This window comes from Phyllobates terribilis, unplaced genomic scaffold (assembly GCF_046119375.1).
Source record: "Phyllobates terribilis strain yellow unplaced genomic scaffold, ASM4611937v1 Scaffold_1__5_contigs__length_1240528914, whole genome shotgun sequence".
NCBI lineage: Eukaryota > Metazoa > Chordata > Amphibia > Anura > Dendrobatidae > Phyllobates > Phyllobates terribilis.
The window spans coordinates 1,002,991,850-1,003,014,919 of NW_027362761.1; the positions used below are offsets into that span (position 1 = coordinate 1,002,991,850).

Sequence of the window (23,070 nt, forward strand, 5' to 3'; positions counted from 1 at the left end):
ACATTTTAGGCATATAACGTTGAATGCATAATGATGTGCTTTCTTCATATGAAATCTATTTAAAAAATCAGCCAAAAGGTCGAAAAACGTTGTCTGAAAAAGTCAATGTAAAAAATCTATAAGATGATACTTTTAGCACTTTGGAAGACTCTAAAACTAAGAATTGACTTGTAAAATAAAAATTCCTGATTATTTGTCTGTACTTTTTGAATTCATTAAAGATTTTTAGAGAAGAAAAATGCATCGGAAAGAAAAAATAATCACAATGTAAAACTTTGTAAAGTTCTTATAGCTTTAATGTAAATTAAAAAAAAAAAAAAAAAAAGAGTGTGCATTACTTAAGTTTTGGGGGTATAGCTCAGTGGCAGAGCATTTGACTGCAGATTAAGAGGTCCTTGGTTCAACTCCGAGTGCCCCCTGAAGATAAATCTTTTTAAACCAAATAATTCTAGCTTTATTACTTGTTTATCCATTAAAACATTTTAGGCATATAACGTTGAATGCATATTGATGTGCTTTCTTCATATGAAATCTATTTAAAAAATCAGCCAAAAGGTCAAAAAACGTTGTCTGAAAAAGTCAATGTGAAAAATCTATAAGATGATACTTTTAGCACTTTGGAAGACTCTAAAACTAAGAATTGACTTGTAAAATAAAAATTCCTGATTATTTGTCTGTACTTTTTGAATTCATTAAAGATTTTTAGAGAAGAAAAATACATCGGAAAGAAAGATTAATCACAATGTAAAACTTTGTTAAGTTCTTATAGCTTTAATGTAATAAAAAAAAAAAAAAATAGAGGGTGCATTACTTAAGTTTTGGGGGTATAGCTCAGGGGCAGAGCATTTGACTGCAGATTAAGAGGTCCTTGGTTCAACTCCGAGTGCCCCCTGAAGATAAATCTTTTTAAACCAAATAATTCTTGCTTTATTACTTGTTTATCCATTAAAACATTTTAGGCATATAACGTTGAATGCATAATGATGTGCTTTCTTCATATGAAATCTATTTAAAAAATCAGCCAAAAGGTCGAAAAACGTTGTCTGAAAAAGTCAATGTAAAAAATCTATAAGATGATACTTTTAGCACTTTGGAAGACTCTAAAACTAAGAATTGACTTGTAAAATAAAAATTCCTGATTATTTGTCTGTACTTTTTGAATTCATTAAAGATTTTTAGAGAAGAAAAATGCATCGGAAAGAAAAAATAATCACAATGCAAAACTTTGTAAAGTTCTTATAGCTTTAATGTAATTAAAAAAAAAAAGAGGGTGCATTATTTAAGTTTTGGGGGTATAGCTCAGTGGCAGAGCATTTGACTGCAGATTAAGAGGTCCTTGGTTCAACTCCGAGTGCCCCCTGAAGATAAATCTTTTTAAACCAAATAATTCTAGCTTTATTACTTGTTTATCCATTAAAACATTTTAGGCATATAACGTTGAATGCATATTGATGTGCTTTCTTCATATGAAATCTATTTAAAAAATCAGCCAAAAGGTCGAAAAACGTTGTCTGTAAAAAGTCAATGTAAAAAATCTATACGATGATACTTTTAGCACTGTGGAAGACTCTAAAACTAAGAATTGACTTGTAAAATAAAAATTCCTGATTATTTGTCTGTACTTTTAGAATTCATTAAAGATTTTTAGAGAAGAAAAATGCATCGGAAAGAAAAAGTAATCACAATGTAAAACTTTGTAAAGTTCTTATAGCTTTAATGTAATTTAAAAAAAAGAGTGTGCATTGCTTATGTTTTGGGGGTATAGCTCAGTGGCAGAGCATTTGACTGCAGATCAAGAGGTCCTTGGTTCAACTCCGAGTGCCCCCTGAAGATAAATCTTTTTAAACCAAATAATTCTAGCTTTATTACTTGTTTATCCATTAAAACATTTTAGGCATATAACGTTGAATGCATATTGATGTGCTTTCTTCATATGAAATCTATTTAAAAAATCAGCCACAAGGTCGAAAAACGTCTGAAAAAGTCAATGTAAAAAATCTATAAGATGATACTTTTAGCACTTTGGAAGACTCTAAAACTAAGAATTGACTTGTAAAATAAAAATTCCTGATTATTTGTCTGTACTTTTTGAATTCATTAAAGATTTTTAGAGAAGAAAAATGCATCGGAAAGAAAGAATAATCACAATGTAAAACTTTGTTAAGTTCTTATAGCTTTAATGTAATAAAAAAAAAAAAAAAAAATAGAGGGTGCATTACTTAAGTTTTGGGGGTATAGCTCAGTGGCAGAGCATTTGACTGCAGATTAAGAGGTCCTTGGTTCAACTCCGAGTGCCCCCTGAAGATAAATCTTTTTAAACCAAATAATTCTTGCTTTATTACTTGTTTATCCATTAAAACATTTTAGGCATATAACGTTGAATGCATATTGATGTGCTTTCTTCATATGAAATCTATTTAAAAAATCAGCCAAAAGGTCGAAAAACGTTGTCTGAAAAAGTCAATGTAAAAAATCTATAAGATGATACTTTTAGCACTTTGGAAGACTCTAAAACTAAGAATTGACTTGTAAAATAAAAATTCCTGATTATTTGTCTGTACTTTTTGAATTCATTAAAGATTTTTAGAGAAGAAAAATGCATCGGAAAGAAAAAATAATCACAATGCAAAACTTTGTAAAGTTCTTATAGCTTTAATGTAATTTAAAAAAAAAAAAAAAAAGAGGGGGCATTATTTAAGTTTTGGGGGTATACCTCAGTGGCAGAGCATTTGACTGCAGATTAAGAGGTCCTTGGTTCAACTCCGAGTGCCCCCTGAAGATAAATCTTTTTAAACCAAATAATTCTAGCTTTATTACTTGTTTATCCATTAAAACATTTTAGGCATATAACGTTGAATGCATATTGATGTGCTTTCTTCATATGAAATCTATTTATAAAATCAGCCAAAAGGTCAAAAAGCGTTGTCTGTAAAAAGTCAATGTAAAAAATCTATAAGATGATACTTTTAGCACTTTGGAAGACTCTAAAACTAAGAATTGACTTGTAAAATAAAAATTCCTGATTATTTGTCTGTACTTTTTGAATTCATTAAAGATTTTTAGAGAAGAAAAATGCATCGGAAAGAAAAAATAATCACAATGTAAAACTTTGTAAAGTTCTTATAGCTTTAATGTAAATTAAAAAAAAAAAAAAAAAAAGAGTGTGCATTACTTAAGTTTTGGGGGTATAGCTCAGTGGCAGAGCATTTGACTGCAGATTAAGAGGTCCTTGGTTCAACTCCGAGTGCCCCCTGAAGATAAATCTTTTTAAACCAAATAATTCTAGCTTTATTACTTGTTTATCCATTAAAGCATTTTAGGCATATAACGTTGAATGCATATTGATGTGCTTTCTTCATATGAAATCTATTTAAAAAATCAGCCAAAAGGTCGAAAAAAGTTGTCTGTAAAAAGTCAATGTAAAAAATCTATAAGATGATACTTTTAGCACTTTGGAAGACTCTAAAACTAAGAATTGACTTGTAAAATAAAAATTCCTGATTATTTGTCTGTACTTTTTGAATTCATTAAAGATTTTTAAAGAAGAAAAATGCATCGGAAAGAAAAAATAATCACAATGTAAAACTTTGTAAAGTTCTTATAGCTTTAATGTAATTTAAAAAAAAAAAAAAAGAGTGTGCATTGCTTAAGTTTTGGGGGTATAGCTCAGTGGCAGAGCATTTGACTGCAGATCAAGTGGTCCTTGGTTCAACTTCGAGTGCCCCCTGAAGATAAATCTTTTTAAACCAAATAATTCTAGCTTTATTACTTGTTTATCCATTAAAACATTTTAGGCATATAACGTTGAATGCATATTGATGTGCTTTCTTCATATGAAATCTATTTAAAAAATCAGCCAAAAGGTCAAAAAACGTCTGAAAAAGTCAATGTAAAAAATCTATAAGATGATACTTTTAGCACTTTGGAAGACTCTAAAACTAAGAATTGACTTGTAAAATAAAAATTCCTGATTATTTGTCTGTACTTTTTGAATTCATTAAAGATTTTTAGAGAAGAAAAATGCATCGGAAAGAAAGAATAATCACAATGTAAAACTTTGTTAAGTTCTTATAGCTTTAATGTAATAAAAAAAAAAAAAAAAAATAGAGGGTGCATTACTTAAGTTTTGGGGGTATAGCTCAGTGGCAGAGCATTTGACTGCAGATTAAGAGGTCCTTGGTTCAACTCCGAGTGCCCCCTGAAGATAAATCTTTTTAAACCAAATAATTCTTGCTTTATTACTTGTTTATCCATTAAAACATTTTAGGCATATAACGTTGAATGCATATTGATGTGCTTTCTTCATATGAAATCTATTTAAAAAATCAGCCAAAAGGTCGAAAAACGTTGTCTGAAAAAGTCAATGTAAAAAATCTATAAGATGATACTTTTAGCACTTTGGAAGACTCTAAAACTAAGAATTGACTTGTAAAATAAAAATTCCTGATTATTTGTCTGTACTTTTTGAATTCATTAAAGATTTTTAGAGAAGAAAAATGCATCGGAAAGAAAAAATAATCACAATGCAAAACTTTGTAAAGTTCTTATAGCTTTAATGTAATTTAAAAAAAAAAAAAAAAAGAGGGGGCATTATTTAAGTTTTGGGGGTATACCTCAGTGGCAGAGCATTTGACTGCAGATTAAGAGGTCCTTGGTTCAACTCCGAGTGCCCCCTGAAGATAAATCTTTTTAAACCAAATAATTCTAGCTTTATTACTTGTTTATCCATTAAAACATTTTAGGCATATAACGTTGAATGCATATTGATGTGCTTTCTTCATATGAAATCTATTTATAAAATCAGCCAAAAGGTCAAAAAACGTTGTCTGTAAAAAGTCAATGTAAAAAATCTATAAGATGATACTTTTAGCACTTTGGAAGACTCTAAAACTAAGAATTGACTTGTAAAATAAAAATTCCTGATTATTTGTCTGTACTTTTTGAATTCATTAAAGATTTTTAGAGAAGAAAAATGCATCGGAAAGAAAAAATAATCACAATGTAAAACTTTGTAAAGTTCTTATAGCTTTAATGTAAATTAAAAAAAAAAAAAAAAAAAGAGTGTGCATTACTTAAGTTTTGGGGGTATAGCTCAGTGGCAGAGCATTTGACTGCAGATCAAGAGGTCCTTGGTTCAACTCCGAGTGCCTCCTGAAGATAAATCTTTTTAAACCAAATAATTCTAGCTTTATTACTTGTTTATCCATTAAAGCATTTTAGGCATATAACGTTGAATGCATATTGATGTGCTTTCTTCATATGAAATCTATTTAAAAAATCAGCCAAAAGGTCGAAAAAAGTTGTCTGTAAAAAGTCAATGTAAAAAATCTATAAGATGATACTTTTAGCACTTTGGAAGACTCTAAAACTAAGAATTGACTTGTAAAATAAAAATTCCTGATTATTTGTCTGTACTTTTTGAATTCATTAAAGATTTTTAAAGAAGAAAAATGCATCGGAAAGAAAAAATAATCACAATGTAAAACTTTGTAAAGTTCTTATAGCTTTAATGTAATTTAAAAAAAAAAAAAAAGAGTGTGCATTGCTTAAGTTTTGGGGGTATAGCTCAGTGGCAGAGCATTTGACTGCAGATCAAGTGGTCCTTGGTTCAACTTCGAGTGCCCCCTGAAGATAAATCTTTTTAAACCAAATAATTCTAGCTTTATTACTTGTTTATCCATTAAAACATTTTAGGCATATAACGTTGAATGCATATTGATGTGCTTTCTTCATATGAAATCTATTTAAAAAATCAGCCAAAAGGTCAAAAAACGTTGTCTGAAAAAGTCAATGTAAAAAATCTATAAGATGATACTTTTAGCACTTTGAAAGACTCTAAAACTAAGAATTGACTTGTAAAATAAAAATTCCTGATTATTTGTCTGTACTTTTTGAATTCATTAAAGATTTTTAGAGAAGAAAAATGCATCGGAAAGCAAGAATAATCACAATGTAAAACTTTGTTGAGTTCTTATAGCTTTAATGTAATAAAAAAAATAAAAAAAATAGAGGGTGCATTACTTAAGTTTTGGGGGTATAGCTCAGTGGCAGAGCATTTGACTGCAGATTAAGAGGTCCTTGGTTCAACTCCGAGTGCCCCCTGAAGATAAAACTTTTTAAACCAAATAATTCTAGCTTTATTACTTGTTTATCCATTAAAACATTTTAGGCATATAACGTTGAATGCATATTGATGTGCTTTCTTCATATGAAATCTATTTAAAAAATCAGCCAAAAGTTCGAAAAACGTTGTCTGTAAAAAGTCAATGTAAAAAATCTATAAGATGATACTTTTAGCACTTTGGAAGACTCTAAAACTAAGAATTGACTTGTAAAATAAAAATTCCTGATTATTTGTCTGTACTTTTTGAATTCATTAAAGATTTTTAGAGAAGAAAAATGCATCGGAAAGAAAAAATAATCACAATGCAAAACTTTGTAAAGTTCTTATAGCTTTAATGTAATTAAAAAAAAAAAAAAAAAAGAGGGTGCATTATTTAAGTTTTGGGGGTATAGCTCAGTGGCAGAGCATTTGACTGCAGATTAAGAGATCCTTGGTTCAACTCCGAGTGCCCCCTGAAGATAAATCTTTTTAAACCAAATAATTCTAGCTTTATTACTTGTTTATCCATTAAAACATTTTAGGCATATAACGTTGAATGCATATTGATGTGCTTTCTTCATATGAAATCTATTTAAAAAATCAGCCAAAAGGTCGAAAAACGTTGTCTGTAAAAAGTCAATGTAAAAAATCTATAAGATGATACTTTTAGCACTTTGGAAGACGCTAAAACTAAGAATTGACTTGTAAAATAAAAATTCCTGATTATTTGTCTGTACTTTTTGAATTCATTAAAGATTTTTAGAGAAGAAAAATGCATCGGAAAGAAAAAATAATCACAATGTAAAACTTTGTAAAGTTCTTATAGCTTTAATGTAAATTAAAAAAAACAAAAAAAAAAGAGTGTGCATTACTTAAGTTTTGGGGGTATAGCTCAGTGGCAGAGCATTTGACTGCAGATCAAGAGGTCCTTGGTTCAACTCCAAGTGCCCCCTGAAGATAAATCTTTTTAAACCAAATAATTCTAGCTTTATTACTTGTTTATCCATTAAAGCATTTTAGGCATATAACGTTGAATGCATATTGATGTGCTTTCTTCATATGAAATCTATTTAAAAAATCAGCCAAAAGGTCGAAAAACGTTGTCTGTAAAAAGTCAATGTAAAAAATCTATAAGATGATACTTTTAGCACTTTGGAAGACTCTAAAACTAAGAATTGACTTGTAAAATAAAAATTCCTGATTATTTGTCTGTACTTTTTGAATTCATTAAAGATTTTTAAAGAAGAAAAATGCATCGGAAAGAAAAAATAATCACAATGTAAAACTTTGTAAAGTTCTTATAGCTTTAATGTAATTTAAAAAAAAAAAAAAAGAGTGTGCATTGCTTAAGTTTTGGGGGTATAGCTCAGTGGCAGAGCATTTGACTGCAAATCAAGAGGTCCTTGGTTCAACTCCGAGTGCCCCCTGAAGATAAATCTTTTTAAACCAAATAATTCTAGCTTTATTACTTGTTTATCCATTAAAACATTTTAGGCATATAACGTTGAATGAATATTGATGTGCTTTCTTCATATGAAATCTATTTAAAAAATCAGCCTAAAGGTCGAAAAACGTTGTCTGTAAAAAGTCAATGTAAAAAATTTATAAGATGATACTTTTAGCACTTTGGAAGACTCTAAAACTAAGAATTGACTTGTAAAATAAAAAATCCTGATTATTTGTTTGTACTTTTTGAATTCAATAAAGATTTTTAGAGAAGAAAAATGCATCGGAAAGAAAAAATAATCACAATGCAAAACTTTGTAAAGTTCTTATAGCTTTAATGTAATTAAAAAAAAAAAAAAAAAGAGGGTGCATTATTTAAGTTTTGGGGGTATAGCTCAGTGGCAGAGCATTTGACTGCAGATTAAGAGGTCCTTGGTTCAACTCCGAGTGCCCCCTGAAGATAGATCTTTTTAAACCAAATAATTCTAGCTTTATTACTTGTTTATCCATTAAAACATTTTAGGCATATAACGTTGAATGCATATTGATGTGCTTTCTTCATATGAAATCTATTTAAAAAATCAGCCAAAAGGTCGAAAAACGTTGTCTGTAAAAAGTCAATGTAAAAAATCTATAAGATGATACTTTTAGCACTTTGGAAGACGCTAAAACTAAGAATTGACTTGTAAAATAAAAATTCCTGATTATTTGTCTGTACTTTTTGAATTCATTAAAGATTTTTAGAGAAGAAAAATGCATCGGAAAGAAAAAATAATCACAATGTAAAACTTTGTAAAGTTCTTATAGCTTTAATGTAAATTAAAAAAAACAAAAAAAAAAAGAGTGTGCATTACTTAAGTTTTGGGGGTATAGCTCAGTGGCAGAGCATTTGACTGCAGATCAAGAGGTCCTTGGTTCAACTCCAAGTGCCCCCTGAAGATAAATCTTTTTAAACCAAATAATTCTAGCTTTATTACTTGTTTATCCATTAAAACATTTTAGGCATATAACGTTGAATGCATATTGATGTGCTTTCTTCATATGAAATCTATTTAAAAAATCAGCCAAAAGGTCAAAAAACATTGTCTGAAAAAGTCAATGTAAAAAATCTATAAGATGATACTTTTAGCACTTTGGAAGACTCTAAAACTAAGAATTGACTTTTAAAATAAAAATTCCTGATTATTTGTCTGTACTTTTTGAATTCATTAAAGATTTTTAGAGAAGAAAAATGCATCGGAAAGAAAGAATAATCACAATGTAAATCTTTGTTAAGTTCTTATAGCTTTAATGTAATAAAAAAAAAAAAATAAATAGAGGGTGCATTACTTAGGTTTTGGGGGTATAGCTCAGTGGCAGAGCATTTGACTGCAGATTAAGAGGTCCTTCGTTTCAACTCCGAGTGCCCCCTGAAGATAAATCTTTTTAAACCAAATAATTCTAGCTTTATTACTTGTTTATCCATTAAAACATTTTAGGCATATAACGTTGAATGCATATTGATGTGCTTTCTTCATATGAAATCTATTTAAAAAATCAGCCTAAAGGTCGAAAAACGTTGTCTGTAAAAAGTCAATGTAAAAAATTTATAAGATGATACTTTTAGCACTTTGGAAGACTCTAAAACTAAGAATTGACTTGTAAAATAAAAAATCCTGATTATTTGTTTGTACTTTTTGAATTCAATAAAGATTTTTAGAGAAGAAAAATGCATCGGAAAGAAAAAATAATCACAATGCAAAACTTTGTAAAGTTCTTATAGCTTTAATGTAATTAAAAAAAAAAAAAAAAAAGAGGGTGCATTATTTAAGTTTTGGGGGTATAGCTCAGTGGCAGAGCATTTGACTGCAGATTAAGAGGTCCTTGGTTCAACTCCGAGTGCCCCCTGAAGATAAATTTTTTTAAACCAAATAATTCTAGCTTTATTACTTGTTTATCCATTAAAACATTTTAGGCATATAACGTTGAATGCATATTGATGTGCTTTCTTCATATGAAATCTATTTAAAAAATCAGCCAAAAGGTCGAAAAACGTTGTCTGTAAAAAGTCAATGTAAAAAATCTATAAGATGATACTTTTAGCACTTTGGAAGACGCTAAAACTAAGAATTGACTTGTAAAATAAAAATTCCTGATTATTTGTCTGTACTTTTTGAATTCATTAAAGATTTTTAGAGAAGAAAAATGCATCGGAAAGAAAAAATAATCACAATGTAAAACTTTGTAAAGTTCTTATAGCTTTAATGTAAATTAAAAAAAAAAATAAATAAAAGAGTGTGCATTACTTAAGTTTTGGGGGTATAGCTCAGTGGCAGAGCATTTGACTGCAGATCAAGAGGTCCTTAGTTCAACTCCAAGTGCCCCCTGAAGATAAATCTTTTTAAACCAAATAATTCTAGCTTTATTACTTGTTTATCCATTAAAGCATTTTAGGCATATAACGTTGAATGCATATTGATGTGCTTTCTTCATATGAAATCTATTTAAAAAATCAGCCAAAAGGTCGAAAAACGTTGTCTGTAAAAAGTCAATGTAAAAAATGTATAAGATGATACTTTTAGCACTTTGGAAGACTCTAAAACTAAGAATTGACTTGTAAAATAAAAATTCCTGATTATTTGTCTGTACTTTTTGAATTCATTAAAGATTTTTAGAGAAGAAAAATGCATCGGAAAGAAAAAATAATCACAATGTAAAACTTTGTAAAGTTCTTATAGCTTTAATGTAATTTAAAAAAAAAAAAAAAAAAAGAGGGAGCATTACTTAAGTTTTGGGGGTATAGCTCAGTGGCAGAGCATTTGACTGCAGATCAAGAGGTCCTTGGTTCAACTCCGAGTGCCCCCTGAAGATAAATCTTTTTAAACCAAATAATTCTTGCTTTATTACTTGTTTATCCATTAAAACATTTTAGGCATATAACGTTGAATGCATATTGATGTGCTTTCTTCATATGAAATCTATTTAAAAAATCAGCCAAAAGGTCGAAAAACGTTGTCTGAAAAAGTCAATGTAAAAAATCTATAAGATGATACTTTTAGCACTTTGGAAGACTCTAAAACTAAGAATTGACTTGTAAAATAAAAATTCCTGATTATTTGTCTGTACTTTTTGAATTCATTAAAGATTTTTAGAGAAGAAAAATGCATCGGAAAGAAAAAATAATCACAATGCAAAACTTTGTAAAGTTCTTATAGCTTTAATGTAATTAAAAAAGAAAAAAAAAAAGAGGGTGCATTATTTAAGTTTTGGGGGTATAGCTCAGTGGCAGAGCATTTGCCTGCAGATTAAGAGGTCCTTGGTTCAACTCTGAGTGCCCCCTGAAGATAAATCTTTTTAAACCAAATAATTCTAGCTTTATTACTTGTTTATCCATTAAAACATTTTAGGCATATAACGTTGAATGCATATTGATGTGCTTTCTTCATATGAAATCTATTTAAAAAATCAGCCAAAAGGTCGAAAAACGTTGTATGTAAAAAGTCAATGTTAAAAATCTATAAGATGATACTTTTAGCACTTTGGAAGACTCTAAAACTAAGAATTGACTTGTAAAATAAAAATTCCTGATTATTTGTCTGTTCTTTTTGAATTCATTAAAGATTTTTAGAGAAGAAAAATGCATCGGAAAGAAAAAATAATCACAATGTAAAACTTTGTAAAGTTCTTATAGCTTTAATGTAATTTAAAAAAAAAAAAAAAAAAAGAGGGAGCGTTACTTAAGTTTTGGGGGTATAGCTCAGTGGCAGAGCATTTGACTGCAGATCAAGAGGTCCTTGGTTCAACTCCGAGTGCCCCCTGAAGATAAATCTTTTTAAACCAAATAATTCTTGCTTTATTACTTGTTTATCCATTAAAACATTTTAGGCATATAACGTTGAATGCATATTGATGTGCTTTCTTCATATGAAATCTATTTTAAAAATCAGCCAAAAGGTCGAAAAACGTTGTCTGAAAAAAGTCAATGTAAAAAATCTATAAGATGATACTTTTAGCACTTTGGAAGACTCTAAAACTAAGAATTGACTTGTAAAATAAAAATTCCTGATTATTTGTCTGTACTTTTTGAATTCATTAAAGATTTTTAGAGAAGAAAAATGCATCGGAAAGAAAAAATAATCACAATGTAAAACTTTGTAAAGTTCTTATAGCTTTAATGTAATTTAAAAAAAAAAAAAAAAGAGTGTGTATTGCTTAAGTTTTGGGGGTATAGCTCAGTGGCAGAGCATTTGACTGCAGATCAAGAGGTCCTTGGTTCAACTCCGAGTGCCTCCTGAAAATAAATCTTTTTAAACCAAATAATTCTAGCTTTATTACTTGTTTATCCATTAAAACATTTTAGGCATATAACGTTGAATGCATATTGATGTGCTTTCTTCATATGAAATCTATTTAAAAAATCAGCCAAAAGGTCAAAAAACGTTGTCTGAAAAAGTCAATGTAAAAAATCTATAAGATGATAATTTTAGCACTTTGGAAGACTCTAAAACTAAGAATTGACTTGTAAAATAAAAATTCCTGATTATTTGTCTGTACTTTTTGAATTCATTAAAGATTTTTAAAGAAGAAAAATGCATCGGAAAGAAAAAATAATCACAATGTAAAACTTTCTAAAGTTCTTATAGCTTTAATGTAATTTAAAAAAAAAAAAAAAGAGTGTGCATTACTTAATTTTTGGGGGTATAGCTCAGTGGCAGAGCATTTGACTGCAGATCAAGAGGTCCTTGGTTCAACTCCGAGTGCCCCCTGAAGATAAATTTTTTTAAACCAAATAATTCTTGCTTTATTACTTGTTTATCCATTAAAACATTTTAGGCATATAACGTTGAATGCATATTGATGTGCTTTCTTCATATGAAATCTATTTAAAAAATCAGCCAAAAGGTCGAAAAACGTTGTCTGAAAAAAGTCAATGTAAAAAATCTATAAGATGATACTTTTAGCACTTTGGAAGACTCTAAAACTAAGAATTGACTTGTAAAATAAAAATTCCTGATTATTTGTCTGTACTTTTTGAATTCATTAAAGATTTTTAGGGAAGAAAAATGCATCGGAAAGAAAAAATAATCACAATGTAAAACTTTGTAAAGTTCTTATAGCTTTAATGTAATTTAAAAAAAAAAAAAAAAAAAGAGGGAGCATTACTTAAGTTTTGGGGGTATAGCTCAGTGGCAGAGCATTTGACTGCAGATCAAGAGGTCCTTGGTTCAACTCCGAGTGCCCCCTGAAGATAAATCTTTTTAAACCAAATAATTCTTGCTTTATTACTTGTTTATCCATTAAAACATTTTAGGCATATAAGGTTGAATGCATATTGATGTGCTTTCTTCATATGAAATCTATTTAAAAAATCAGCCAAAAGGTCGAAAAACGTTGTTTGTTAAAAGTCAATGTAAAAAATCTATAAGATGATACTTTTAGCACTTTGGAAGACTCTAAAACTAAGAATTGACTTGTAAAATAAAAATTCCTGATTATTTGTCTGTACTTTTTGAATTCATTAAAGATTTTTAGAGAAGAAAAATGCATCGGAAAGAAAAAATAATCACAATGTAAAACTTTGTAAAGTTCTTATAGCTTTAATGTAATTTAAAAAAAAAAAAAAAAAAAGAGGGAGCATTACTTAAGTTTTGGGGGTATAGCTCAGTGGCAGAGCATTTGACTGCAGATCAAGAGGTCCTTGGTTCAACTCCGAGTGCCTCCTGAAAATAAATCTTTTTAAACCAAATAATTCTAGCTTTATTACTTGTTTATCCATTAAAACATTTTAGGCATATAACGTTGAATGCATATTGATGTGCTTTCTTCATATGAAATCTATTTAAAAAATCAGCCAAAAGGTCAAAAAACGTTGTCTGAAAAAGTCAATGTAAAAAATCTATAAGATGATAATTTTAGCACTTTGGAAGACTCTAAAACTAAGAATTGACTTGTAAAATAAAAATTCCTGATTATTTGTCTGTACTTTTTGAATTCATTAAAGATTTTTAAAGAAGAAAAATGCATCGGAAAGAAAAAATAATCACAATGTAAAACTTTCTAAAGTTCTTATAGCTTTAATGTAATTAAAAAAAAAAAAAAAAGAGTGTGCATTACTTAAGTTTTGGGGGTATAGCTCAGTGGCAGAGCATTTGACTGCAGATCAAGAGGTCCTTGGTTCAACTCTGAGTGCCCCCTGAAGATAAATCTTTTTAAACCAAATAATTCTAGCTTTATTACTTGTTTATCCATTAAAACATTTTAGGCATATAACGTTGAATGCATATTGATGTGCTTTCTTCATATGAAATCTATTTAAAAAATCAGCCAAAAGGTCGAAAAACGTTGTCTGTAAAAAGTCAATGTAAAAAATCTATAAGATGATACTTTTAGCACTTTGGAAGACTCTAAAACTAAGAATTGACTTGTAAAATAAAAATTCCTGATTATTTGTCTGTACTTTTTGAATTCATTAAAGATTTTTAGAGAAGAAAAATGCATCGGAAAGAAAAAATAATCACAATGTAAAACTTTGTAAAGTTCTTATAGCTTTAATGTAATTTAAAAAAAAAAAAAAAAAAGAGGGTGCATTGCTTAAGTTTTGGGGGTATAGCTCAGTGGCAGAGCATTTGACTGCAGATCAAGAGGTCCTTGGTTCAACTCCGAGTGCCCCCTGAAGATAAATCTATTTAAACCAAATAATTCTAGCTTTATTACTTGTTTATCCATTAAAACATTTTAGGCATATAACATTGAATGCATATTGATGTGCTTTCTTCATATGAAATCTATTTAAAAAATCAGCCAAAAGGTCGAAAAACGTTGTCTGAAAAAGTCAATGTAAAAAATCTATAAGATGATACTTTTAGCACTTTGGAAGACTCTAAAACTAAGAATTGACTTGTAAAATAAAAATTCCTGATTATTTGTCTGTACTTTTTGAATTCATTAAAGATTTTTAAAGAAGAAAAATGCAGCGTAAAGAAAAAATAATCACAATGTAAAACTTTGTAAAGTTCTTATAGCTTTAAAGTAATTTAAAAAAAAAAAAAAAAAAAAGAGTGTGCATTACTTAAGTTTTCGGGGTATAGCTCAGTGGCAGAGCATTTGACTACAGATCAAGAGGTCCTTGGTTCAACTCCAAGTGCCCCCTGAAGATAAATCTTTTTAAACCAAATAATTCTAGCTTTATTACTTGTTTATCCATTAAAACATTTTAGGCATATAACGTTGAATGCATATTGATGTGCTTTCTTATGAAATCTATTTAAAAAATTAGCCAAAAGGTCGAAAAACGTTGTCTGTAAAAAGTCAATGTAAAAAATCTATAAGATGATACTTTTAGCACTTTGGAAGACTCTAAAACTAAGAATTGACTTGTAAAATAAAAATTCCTGATTATTTGTCTGTACTTTTTGAATTCATTAAAGATTTTTAGAGAAGAAAAATGCATCGGAAAGAAAAAATAATCACAATGTAAAGCTTTGTAAAGTTCTTATAGCTTTAATGTAATTTAAAAAAAAAAAAAAAAGAGTGTGATTACTTAAGTTTTGGGGGTATATCTCAGTGTTAGAGCATTTGACTGCAGATTAAGAGGTCCTTGGTTCAACTCTGAGTGCCCCCTGAAGATAAATCTTTTTAAACCAAATACTTCTTGCTTTATTACTTGTTTATCCATTAAAACATTTTAGGCATATAACGTTGAATGCATATTGATGTGCTTTCTTCATATGAAATCTATTTAAAAAATCAGCCAAAATGTCGAAAACGTTGTCTGTAAAAAGTCAATGTAAAAAATCTATAAGATGATACTTTTAGCACTTTGGAAGACTCTAAAATTAAGAATTGACTTGTAAAATAAAAATTCCTGATTATTTGTCTGTACTTTTTGAATTCATTAAAGATTTTTAGAGAAGAAAAATGCATCGGAAAGAAAAAATAATCACAATGTAAAACTTTGTAAAGTTCTTATAGCTTTAATGTAATTTAAAAAAAAAAAAAAAAAGAGGGTGCATTATTTAAGTTTTGGGGGTATAGCTCAGTGGCAGAGCATTTGACTGCAGATCAAGAGGTCCTTGGTTCAACTCCGAGTGCCCCCTGAAGATAAATCTTTTTAAACCAAATACTTCTTGCTTTATTACTTGTTTATCCATTAAAACATTTTAGGCATATAACGTTGAATGCATATTGATGTGCTTTCTTCATATGAAATCTATTTAAAAAATCAGCCAAAAGGTCGAAAAACATTGTCTGAAAAAAGTCAATGTAAAAAATCTATAAGATGATACTTTTAGCACTTTCTAAGACTCTAAAACTAAGAATTGACTTGGAAAATAAAAATTCCTGATTATTTGTCTGTACTTTTTGAATTCATTAAAGATTTTTAAAGAAGAAAAATGCATCGGAAAGAAAAAATAATCACAATGTAAAACTTTGTAAAGTTCTTATAGCTTTAATGTAATTTAAAAAAAAAAAAAAAAAAAATGTGCATTGCTTAAGTTTTGGGGGTATAGCTCAGTGGCAGAGCATTTGACTGCAGATCAAGAGGTCCTTGGTTCAATTCTGAGTGCCCCCTGAAGATAAATCTTTTTAAACCAAATAATTCTAGCTTTATTACTTGTTTATCCATTAAAACATTTTAGGCATATAACGTTGAATGCATATTGATGTGCTTTCTTCATATGAAATCTATTTAAAAAATCAGCCAAAAGGTCAAAAAACATTGTCTGAAAAAGTCAATGTAAAAAATCTATAAGATGATACTTTTAGCACTTTGGAAGACTCTAAAACTAAGAATTGACTTGTAAAATAAAAATTCCTGATTATTTGTCTGTACTTTTTGAATTCATTAAAGATTTTTAGAGAAGAAAAATGCATCGGAAAGAAAAAATAATCACAATGTAAAACTTTGTAAAGTTCTTATAGCTTTAATGTAATTTAAAAAAAAAAAAAAAAAAAAGAGGGTGCATTACTTAAGTTTTGGGGGCATAGCTCAGTGGCAGAGCATTTGACTGCAGATCAAGAGGTCCTTGGGTCAACTCCGAGTGCCCCCTGAAGATAAATCTTTTTAAACCAAATAATTCTTGCTTTATTACTTTTTTATCCATTAAAACATTTTAGGCATATAACGTTGAATGCATATTGATGTGCTTTCTTCATATGAAATCTATTTAAAAAATCAGCCAAAAGGTCGAAAAACGTTGTCTGAAAAAAGTCAATGTAAAAAATCTATAAGATGATACTTTTAGCACTTTGGAAGACTCTAAAACGAAGAATTGACTTGTAAAATAAAAATTCCTGATTATTTGTCTGTACTTTTTGAATTCATTAAAGATTTTTAAAGAAGAAAAATGCATCAGAAAGAAAAAATAATCACAATGTAAAACTTTGTAAAGTTCTTATAGCTTTAATGTAATTTAAAAAAAAAAGAGTGTGCATTGCTTAAGTTTTGGGGGTATAGCTCAGTGGCAGAGCATTTGACTGCAGATCAAGAGGTCCTTGGTTCAACTCCGAGTGCCCCCTGAAAATAAATCTTTTTAAACCAAATAATTCTAGCTTTATTACTTGTTTATCCATTAAAACATTTTAGGCATATAACGTTGAATGCATATTGATGTGCTTTCTTCATATGAAATCTATTTAAAAAATCAGCCAAATGGTCAAAAAACATTGTCTGAAAAAGTCAATGTAAAAAATCTATAAGATGATAATTTTAGCACTTTGGAAGTCTCTAAAACTAAGAATTGACTTGTAAAATAAAAATTCCTGATTATTTGTCTGTACTTTTTGAATTCATTAAAGATTTTTAAAGAAGAAAAATGCATCGGAAAGAAAAAATAATCACAATGTAAAACTTTGTAAAGTTCTTATAGCTTTAATGTAATTTAAAAAAAAAAAAAAGAGTGTGCATTACTTAAGTTTTGGGGGTATAGCTCAGTGGCAGAGCATTTGACTGCAGATCAAGAGGTAATTGGTTCAACTCCGAGTGCCCCCTGAAGATAAATCTTTTTAAACCAAATAATTCTTGCTTTATTACTTGTTTATCCATTAAAACATTTTAGGCATATAATGTTGAATCCATATTGATGTGCTTTCTTCATATGAAATCTATTTAAAAAATCAGCCAAAAGGTCGAAAAACGTTGTCTGTAAAAAGTCAATGTAAAAAATCTATAAGATGATACTTTTAGCACTTTGGAAGACTCTAAAACTAAGAATTGACTTGTAAAATAAAAATTCCTGATTATTTGTCTGTACTTTTTGAATTCATTAAAGATTTTTAAAGAAGAAAAATGCATCGGAAAGAAAAAATAATCACAATGTAAAACTTTGTAAAGTTCTCATAGCTTTAATGTAATTTAAAAAAAAAAAAAAAAAAAGAGTGTGCATTGCTTAAGTTTTGGGGGTATAGCTCAGTGGCAGAGCTTTTGACTGCTGATCAAGAGGTCCTTGGTTCATCTCCGAGTGTTCCCTGAAGATAAATCTTTTTAAACCAAATAATTCTTGCTTTATTACTTGTTAATCCATTAAAACATTTTAGGCATATAACGTTGAATGCATATTGATGTGCTTTCTTCATATGAAATCTATTTAAAAAATCAGCCAAAAGGTCGAAAAACGTTGTCTGTAAAAAGTCAATGTAAAAAATCTATAAGATGATACTTTTAGCACTTTGGAAGACTCTAAAACTAAGAATTGACTTGTAAAATAAAAATTCCTGATTATTTGTCTGTACTTTCTGAATTCATTAAAGATTTTTAAAGAAGAAAAATGCATCGGAAAGAAAAAATAATCACAATGTAAAGCTTTGTAAAGTTCTTATAGCTTTAATGTATTTAAAAAAAAAAAAAAAAAAGAGTGTGTATTACTTAAGTTTTGAGGGTATATCTCAGTGGCAGAGCATTTGACTGCAGATTAAGAGGTCCTTGGTTCAACTCCGAGTGTCCCCTGAAGATAAATCTTTTTAAACCAAATAATTCTTGCTTTATTACTTGTTTATCCATTAAAACATTTTAGGCATATAACGTTGAATGCATATTGATGTGCTTTCTTCATATGAAATCTATTTAAAAAATAAGCCAAAAGGTCGAAAAACGTTGTCTGTAAAAAGTCAATGTAAAAAATCTATAAGATGATACTTTTAGCACTTTGGAAGACTCTAAAACTAAGAATTGACTTGTAAAATAAAAATTCCTGATAATTTGTCTGTACTTTTTGAATTCATTAAAGATTTTTAGAGAAGAAAAATGCATCGGAAAGAAAAAATAATCACAATGTAAAACTTTGTAAAGTTCTTATAGCTTTAATGTAATTAAAAAAAAAAAAAAAAAAAAAAAAGAGGGTGCATTACTTAAGTTTTGGGGGTATAGCTCAGTGGCAGAGCATTTGACTGCAGATTAAGAGGTCTTTGGTTCAACTCCGAGTGCCTCCTGAAGATAAATCTTTTTAAACCAAATAATTCTAGCTTTATTACTTGTTTATCCATTAAAACATTTTAGGCATATAATGTTGATTGCATATTGATGTGCTTTCTTCATATGAAATCTATTTAAAAAATCAGCCAAAAGGTCGAAAAACGTTGTCTGTAAAAAGTCAATGTAAAAAATCTATAAGATGATACTTTTAGCACTTTGGAAGACTCTAAAACTAAGAATTGACTTGTAAAATAAAAATTCCTGATTATTTGTTTGTACTTTTTGAATTCATTAAAGATTTTTAGAGAAGAAAAATGCATCGGAAAGAAAAAATAATCACAATGTAAAACTTTGTAAAGTTCTTATAGCTTTAATGTAATTTAAAAAAAAAAAAAAAAAAGAGTGTGCATTGCTTAAGTTTTGGGGGTATAGCTCAGTGGCAGAGCATTTGACTGCAGATCAAGAGGTCCTTGGTTCAACTCCGAGTGCCCCCTGAAGATAAATCTATTTAAACCAAATAATTCTAGCTTTATTACTTGTTTATCCATTAAAACATTTTAGGCATATAACATTGAATGCATATTGATGTGCTTTCTTCATATGAAATCTATTTAAAAAATCAGCCAAAAGGTCGAAAAACGTTGTCTGAAAAAGTCAATGTAAAAAATCTATAAGATGATACTTTTAGCACTTTGGAAGACTCTAAAACTAAGAATTGACTTGTAAAATAAAAATTCCTGATTATTTGTCTGTACTTTTTGAATTCATTAAAGATTTTTAAACAAGAAAAATGCAGCGTAAAGAAAAAATAATCACAATGTAAAACTTTGTAAAGTTCTTATAGCTTTAAAGTAATTTAAAAAAAAAAAAAAAAAAAGAGTGTGCATTACTTAAGTTTTGGGGGTATAGCTCAGTGGCAGAGCATTTGACTACAGATCAAGAGGTCCTTGGTTCAACTCCGAGTGCCCCCTGAAGATAAATCTTTTTAAACCAAATAATTCTAGCTTTATTACTTGTTTATCCATTAAAACATTTTAGGCATATAACGTTGAATGCATATTGATGTGCTTTCTTCATATGAAATCTATTTAAAAAATCAGCCAAAAGGTCGAAAAACGTTGTCTGTAAAAAGTCAATGTAAAAAATCTATAAGATGATACTTTTAGCACTTTGGAAGACTCTAAAACTAAGAATTGACTTGTAAAATAAAAATTCCTGATTATTTGTTTGTACTTTTTGAATTCATTAAAGATTTTTAGAGAGGAAAAATGCATCGGAAAGAAAAAATAATCAAAATGTAAAGCTTTGTAAAGTTCTTATAGCTTTAATGTAATTTAAAAAAAAAAAAAAAAGAGTGTGATTACTTAAGTTTTGGGGGTATATCTCAGTGTTAGAGCATTTGACTGCAGATTAAGAGGTCCTTGGTTCAACTCTGAGTGTTCCCTGAAGATAAATCTTTTTAAACCAAATAATTCTTGCTTTATTACTTGTTTATCCATTAAAACATTTTAGGCATATAACGTTGAATGCATATTGATGTGCTTTCTTCATATGAAATCTATTTAAAAAATCAGCCAAAAGGTCGAAAAACGTTGTCTGTAAAAAGTCAATGTAAAAAATCTATAAGATGATACTTTTAGCACTTTGGAAGACTCTAAAACTAAGAATTGACTTGTAAAATAAAAATTCCTGATTATTTGTCTGTACTTTTTGAATTCATTAAAGATTTTTAGAGAAGAAAACTGCATAGGAAAGAAAAAATAATCACAATGTAAAGCTTTGTAAAGTTCTTATAGCTTTAATGTTTTTACAAAAAAAGAGTGTGTATTACTTAAGTTTTGGGGGTATATCTCAGTGGCAGAGCATTTGACTGCAGATTAAGAGGTCCTTGGTTAAACTCCAAGTGTCCCCTGAAGATAAATCTTTTTAAACCAAATAATTCTTGCTTTATTACTTGTTTATCCATTAAAACATTTTAGGCATATAACGTTGAATGCATATTGATGTGCTTTCTTCATATGAAATCTATTTAAAAAATCATCCAAAATGTCGAAAACGTTGTCTGTAAAAAGTCAATGTAAAAAATCTATAAGATGATACTTTTAGCACTTTGGAAGACTCTAAAATTAAGAATTGACTTGTAAAATAAAAATTCCTGATTATTTGTCTGTACTTTTTGAATTCATTAAAGATTTTTAGAGAAGAAAAATGCATCGGAAAGAAAAAATAATCACAATGTAAAACTTTGTAAAGTTCTTATAGCTTTAATGTAATTTAAAAAAAAAAAAAAAGAGGGTGCATTATTTAAGTTTTGGGGGTATAGCTCAGTGGCAGAGCATTTGACTGCAGATCAAGAGGTCCTTGGTTCAACTCCGAGTGCCCCCTGAAGATAAATCTTTTTAAACCAAATACTTCTTGCTTTATTACTTGTTTATCCATTAAAACATTTTAGGCATATAACGTTGAATGCATATTGATGTGCTTTCTTCATATGAAATCTATTTAAAAAATCAGTCAAAAGGTCAAAAAACATTGTCTGAAAAAGTCAATGTAAAAAATCTATAAGATGATACTTTTAGCACTTTGGAAGACTCTAAAACTAAGAATTGACTTGTAAAATAAAAATTCCTGATTATTTGTCTGTACTTTTTGAATTCATTAAAGATTTTTAGAGAAGAAAAATGCATCGGAAAGAAAAAATAATCACAATGTAAAACTTTGTAAAGTTCTTATAGCTTTAATGTAATTTAAAAAAAAAAAAAAAAAAAAGAGGGTGCATTACTTAAGTTTTGGGGGTATAGCTCAGTGGCAGAGCATTTGACTGCAGATCAAGAGGTCCTTGGGTCAACTCCGAGTGCCCCCTGAAGATAAATCTTTTTAAACCAAATAATTCTTGCTTTATTACTTGTTTATCCATTAAAACATTTTAGGCATATAACGTTGAATGCATATTGATGTGCTTTCTTCATATGAAATCTATTTAAAAAATCAGCCAAAAGGTCGAAAAACGTTGTCTGAAAAAAGTCAATGTAAAAAATCTATAAGATGATACTTTTAGCACTTTGGAAGACTCTAAAACGAAGAATTGACTTGTAAAATAAAAATTCCTGATTATTTGTCTGTACTTTTTGAATTCATTAAAGATTTTTAAAGAAGAAAAATGCATCAGAAAGAAAAAATAATCACAATGTAAAACTTTGTAAAGTTCTTATAGCTTTAATGTAATTTAAAAAAAAAAGAGTGTGCATTGCTTAAGTTTTGGGGGTATAGCTCAGTGGCAGAGCATTTGACTGCAGATTAAGAGGTCCTTGGTTCAACTCCGAGCGCCACCTGAAAATAAATCTTTTTAAACCAAATAATTCTAGCTTTATTACTTGTTTATCCATTAAAACATTTTAGGCATATAACGTTGAATGCATATTGATGTGCTTTCTTCATATGAAATCTATTTAAAAAATCAGCCAAATGGTCAAAAAACATTGTCTGAAAAAGTCAATGTAAAAAATCTATAAGATGATAATTTTAGCACTTTGGAAGTCTCTAAAACTAAGAATTGACTTGTAAAATAAAAATTCCTGATTATTTGTCTGTACTTTTTGAATTCATTAAAGATTTTTAAAGAAGAAAAATGCATCGGAAAGAAAAAATAATCACAATGTAAAACTTTGTAAAGTTATTATAGCTTTAATGTAATTTAAAAAAAAAAAAAAGAGTGTGCATTACTTAAGTTTTGGAGGTATAGCTCAGTGGCAGAGCATTTGACTGCAGATCAAGAGGTAATTGGTTCAACTCCGAGTGCCCCCTGAAGATAAATCTTTTTAAACCAAATAATTCTTGCTTTATTACTTGTTTATCCATTAAAACATTTTAGGCATATAATGTTGAATCCATATTGATGTGCTTTCTTCATATGAAATCTATTTAAAAAATCAGCCAAAAGGTCGAAAAACGTTGTCTGTAAAAAGTCAATGTAAAAAATCTATAAGATGATACTTTTAGCACTTTGGAAGACTCTAAAACTAAGAATTGACTTGTAAAATAAAAATTCCTGATTATTTGTCTGTACTTTTTGAATTCATTAAAGATTTTTAAAGAAGAAAAATGCATCGGAAAGAAAAAATAATCACAATGT

The 23,070-nt window shown here is 28.7% G+C and overlaps 27 non-coding genes across 27 annotated transcripts; all 27 read left to right on the forward strand.

Moving 5' to 3' along the window:
• Positions 1-347: 347 nt before the first annotated feature.
• Positions 348-419, forward strand: TRNAC-GCA (transfer RNA cysteine (anticodon GCA)). Its single transcript has one exon. It is a non-coding gene; the product is annotated as a tRNA-Cys (tRNA).
• Positions 420-1,288: 869 nt separating this feature from the next.
• On the forward strand, positions 1,289-1,360 carry TRNAC-GCA (transfer RNA cysteine (anticodon GCA)). The gene has a single exon. It is a non-coding gene; the product is annotated as a tRNA-Cys (tRNA).
• Positions 1,361-1,755: 395 nt separating this feature from the next.
• Positions 1,756-1,827, forward strand: TRNAC-GCA (transfer RNA cysteine (anticodon GCA)). The gene has a single exon. It is a non-coding gene; the product is annotated as a tRNA-Cys (tRNA).
• A 401-nt stretch (positions 1,828-2,228) lies between these two features.
• Positions 2,229-2,300, forward strand: TRNAC-GCA (transfer RNA cysteine (anticodon GCA)). Its single transcript has one exon. It is a non-coding gene; the product is annotated as a tRNA-Cys (tRNA).
• Positions 2,301-3,181: 881 nt separating this feature from the next.
• Positions 3,182-3,253, forward strand: TRNAC-GCA (transfer RNA cysteine (anticodon GCA)). Its single transcript has one exon. It is a non-coding gene; the product is annotated as a tRNA-Cys (tRNA).
• An 875-nt stretch (positions 3,254-4,128) lies between these two features.
• Positions 4,129-4,200, forward strand: TRNAC-GCA (transfer RNA cysteine (anticodon GCA)). Its single transcript has one exon. It is a non-coding gene; the product is annotated as a tRNA-Cys (tRNA).
• Positions 4,201-5,081: 881 nt separating this feature from the next.
• Positions 5,082-5,153, forward strand: TRNAC-GCA (transfer RNA cysteine (anticodon GCA)). The gene has a single exon. It is a non-coding gene; the product is annotated as a tRNA-Cys (tRNA).
• Positions 5,154-6,030: 877 nt separating this feature from the next.
• TRNAC-GCA (transfer RNA cysteine (anticodon GCA)) lies at positions 6,031-6,102 on the forward strand. Its single transcript has one exon. It is a non-coding gene; the product is annotated as a tRNA-Cys (tRNA).
• An 882-nt stretch (positions 6,103-6,984) lies between these two features.
• Positions 6,985-7,056, forward strand: TRNAC-GCA (transfer RNA cysteine (anticodon GCA)). The gene has a single exon. It is a non-coding gene; the product is annotated as a tRNA-Cys (tRNA).
• Positions 7,057-7,458: 402 nt separating this feature from the next.
• On the forward strand, positions 7,459-7,530 carry TRNAC-GCA (transfer RNA cysteine (anticodon GCA)). Its single transcript has one exon. It is a non-coding gene; the product is annotated as a tRNA-Cys (tRNA).
• A 403-nt stretch (positions 7,531-7,933) lies between these two features.
• TRNAC-GCA (transfer RNA cysteine (anticodon GCA)) lies at positions 7,934-8,005 on the forward strand. Its single transcript has one exon. It is a non-coding gene; the product is annotated as a tRNA-Cys (tRNA).
• A 407-nt stretch (positions 8,006-8,412) lies between these two features.
• TRNAC-GCA (transfer RNA cysteine (anticodon GCA)) lies at positions 8,413-8,484 on the forward strand. Its single transcript has one exon. It is a non-coding gene; the product is annotated as a tRNA-Cys (tRNA).
• Positions 8,485-9,364: 880 nt separating this feature from the next.
• Positions 9,365-9,436, forward strand: TRNAC-GCA (transfer RNA cysteine (anticodon GCA)). Its single transcript has one exon. It is a non-coding gene; the product is annotated as a tRNA-Cys (tRNA).
• An 885-nt stretch (positions 9,437-10,321) lies between these two features.
• Positions 10,322-10,393, forward strand: TRNAC-GCA (transfer RNA cysteine (anticodon GCA)). The gene has a single exon. It is a non-coding gene; the product is annotated as a tRNA-Cys (tRNA).
• An 881-nt stretch (positions 10,394-11,274) lies between these two features.
• On the forward strand, positions 11,275-11,346 carry TRNAC-GCA (transfer RNA cysteine (anticodon GCA)). The gene has a single exon. It is a non-coding gene; the product is annotated as a tRNA-Cys (tRNA).
• Positions 11,347-11,749: 403 nt separating this feature from the next.
• On the forward strand, positions 11,750-11,821 carry TRNAC-GCA (transfer RNA cysteine (anticodon GCA)). The gene has a single exon. It is a non-coding gene; the product is annotated as a tRNA-Cys (tRNA).
• A 401-nt stretch (positions 11,822-12,222) lies between these two features.
• Positions 12,223-12,294, forward strand: TRNAC-GCA (transfer RNA cysteine (anticodon GCA)). Its single transcript has one exon. It is a non-coding gene; the product is annotated as a tRNA-Cys (tRNA).
• A 406-nt stretch (positions 12,295-12,700) lies between these two features.
• On the forward strand, positions 12,701-12,772 carry TRNAC-GCA (transfer RNA cysteine (anticodon GCA)). The gene has a single exon. It is a non-coding gene; the product is annotated as a tRNA-Cys (tRNA).
• Positions 12,773-13,178: 406 nt separating this feature from the next.
• TRNAC-GCA (transfer RNA cysteine (anticodon GCA)) lies at positions 13,179-13,250 on the forward strand. Its single transcript has one exon. It is a non-coding gene; the product is annotated as a tRNA-Cys (tRNA).
• Positions 13,251-14,128: 878 nt separating this feature from the next.
• On the forward strand, positions 14,129-14,200 carry TRNAC-GCA (transfer RNA cysteine (anticodon GCA)). The gene has a single exon. It is a non-coding gene; the product is annotated as a tRNA-Cys (tRNA).
• A 406-nt stretch (positions 14,201-14,606) lies between these two features.
• Positions 14,607-14,678, forward strand: TRNAC-ACA (transfer RNA cysteine (anticodon ACA)). The gene has a single exon. It is a non-coding gene; the product is annotated as a tRNA-Cys (tRNA).
• Positions 14,679-15,552: 874 nt separating this feature from the next.
• TRNAC-GCA (transfer RNA cysteine (anticodon GCA)) lies at positions 15,553-15,624 on the forward strand. The gene has a single exon. It is a non-coding gene; the product is annotated as a tRNA-Cys (tRNA).
• A 404-nt stretch (positions 15,625-16,028) lies between these two features.
• On the forward strand, positions 16,029-16,100 carry TRNAC-GCA (transfer RNA cysteine (anticodon GCA)). Its single transcript has one exon. It is a non-coding gene; the product is annotated as a tRNA-Cys (tRNA).
• Positions 16,101-16,975: 875 nt separating this feature from the next.
• Positions 16,976-17,047, forward strand: TRNAC-GCA (transfer RNA cysteine (anticodon GCA)). Its single transcript has one exon. It is a non-coding gene; the product is annotated as a tRNA-Cys (tRNA).
• Positions 17,048-19,360: 2,313 nt separating this feature from the next.
• Positions 19,361-19,432, forward strand: TRNAC-GCA (transfer RNA cysteine (anticodon GCA)). The gene has a single exon. It is a non-coding gene; the product is annotated as a tRNA-Cys (tRNA).
• Positions 19,433-19,837: 405 nt separating this feature from the next.
• Positions 19,838-19,909, forward strand: TRNAC-ACA (transfer RNA cysteine (anticodon ACA)). Its single transcript has one exon. It is a non-coding gene; the product is annotated as a tRNA-Cys (tRNA).
• A 1,342-nt stretch (positions 19,910-21,251) lies between these two features.
• On the forward strand, positions 21,252-21,323 carry TRNAC-GCA (transfer RNA cysteine (anticodon GCA)). The gene has a single exon. It is a non-coding gene; the product is annotated as a tRNA-Cys (tRNA).
• Positions 21,324-23,070: the final 1,747 nt, after the last annotated feature.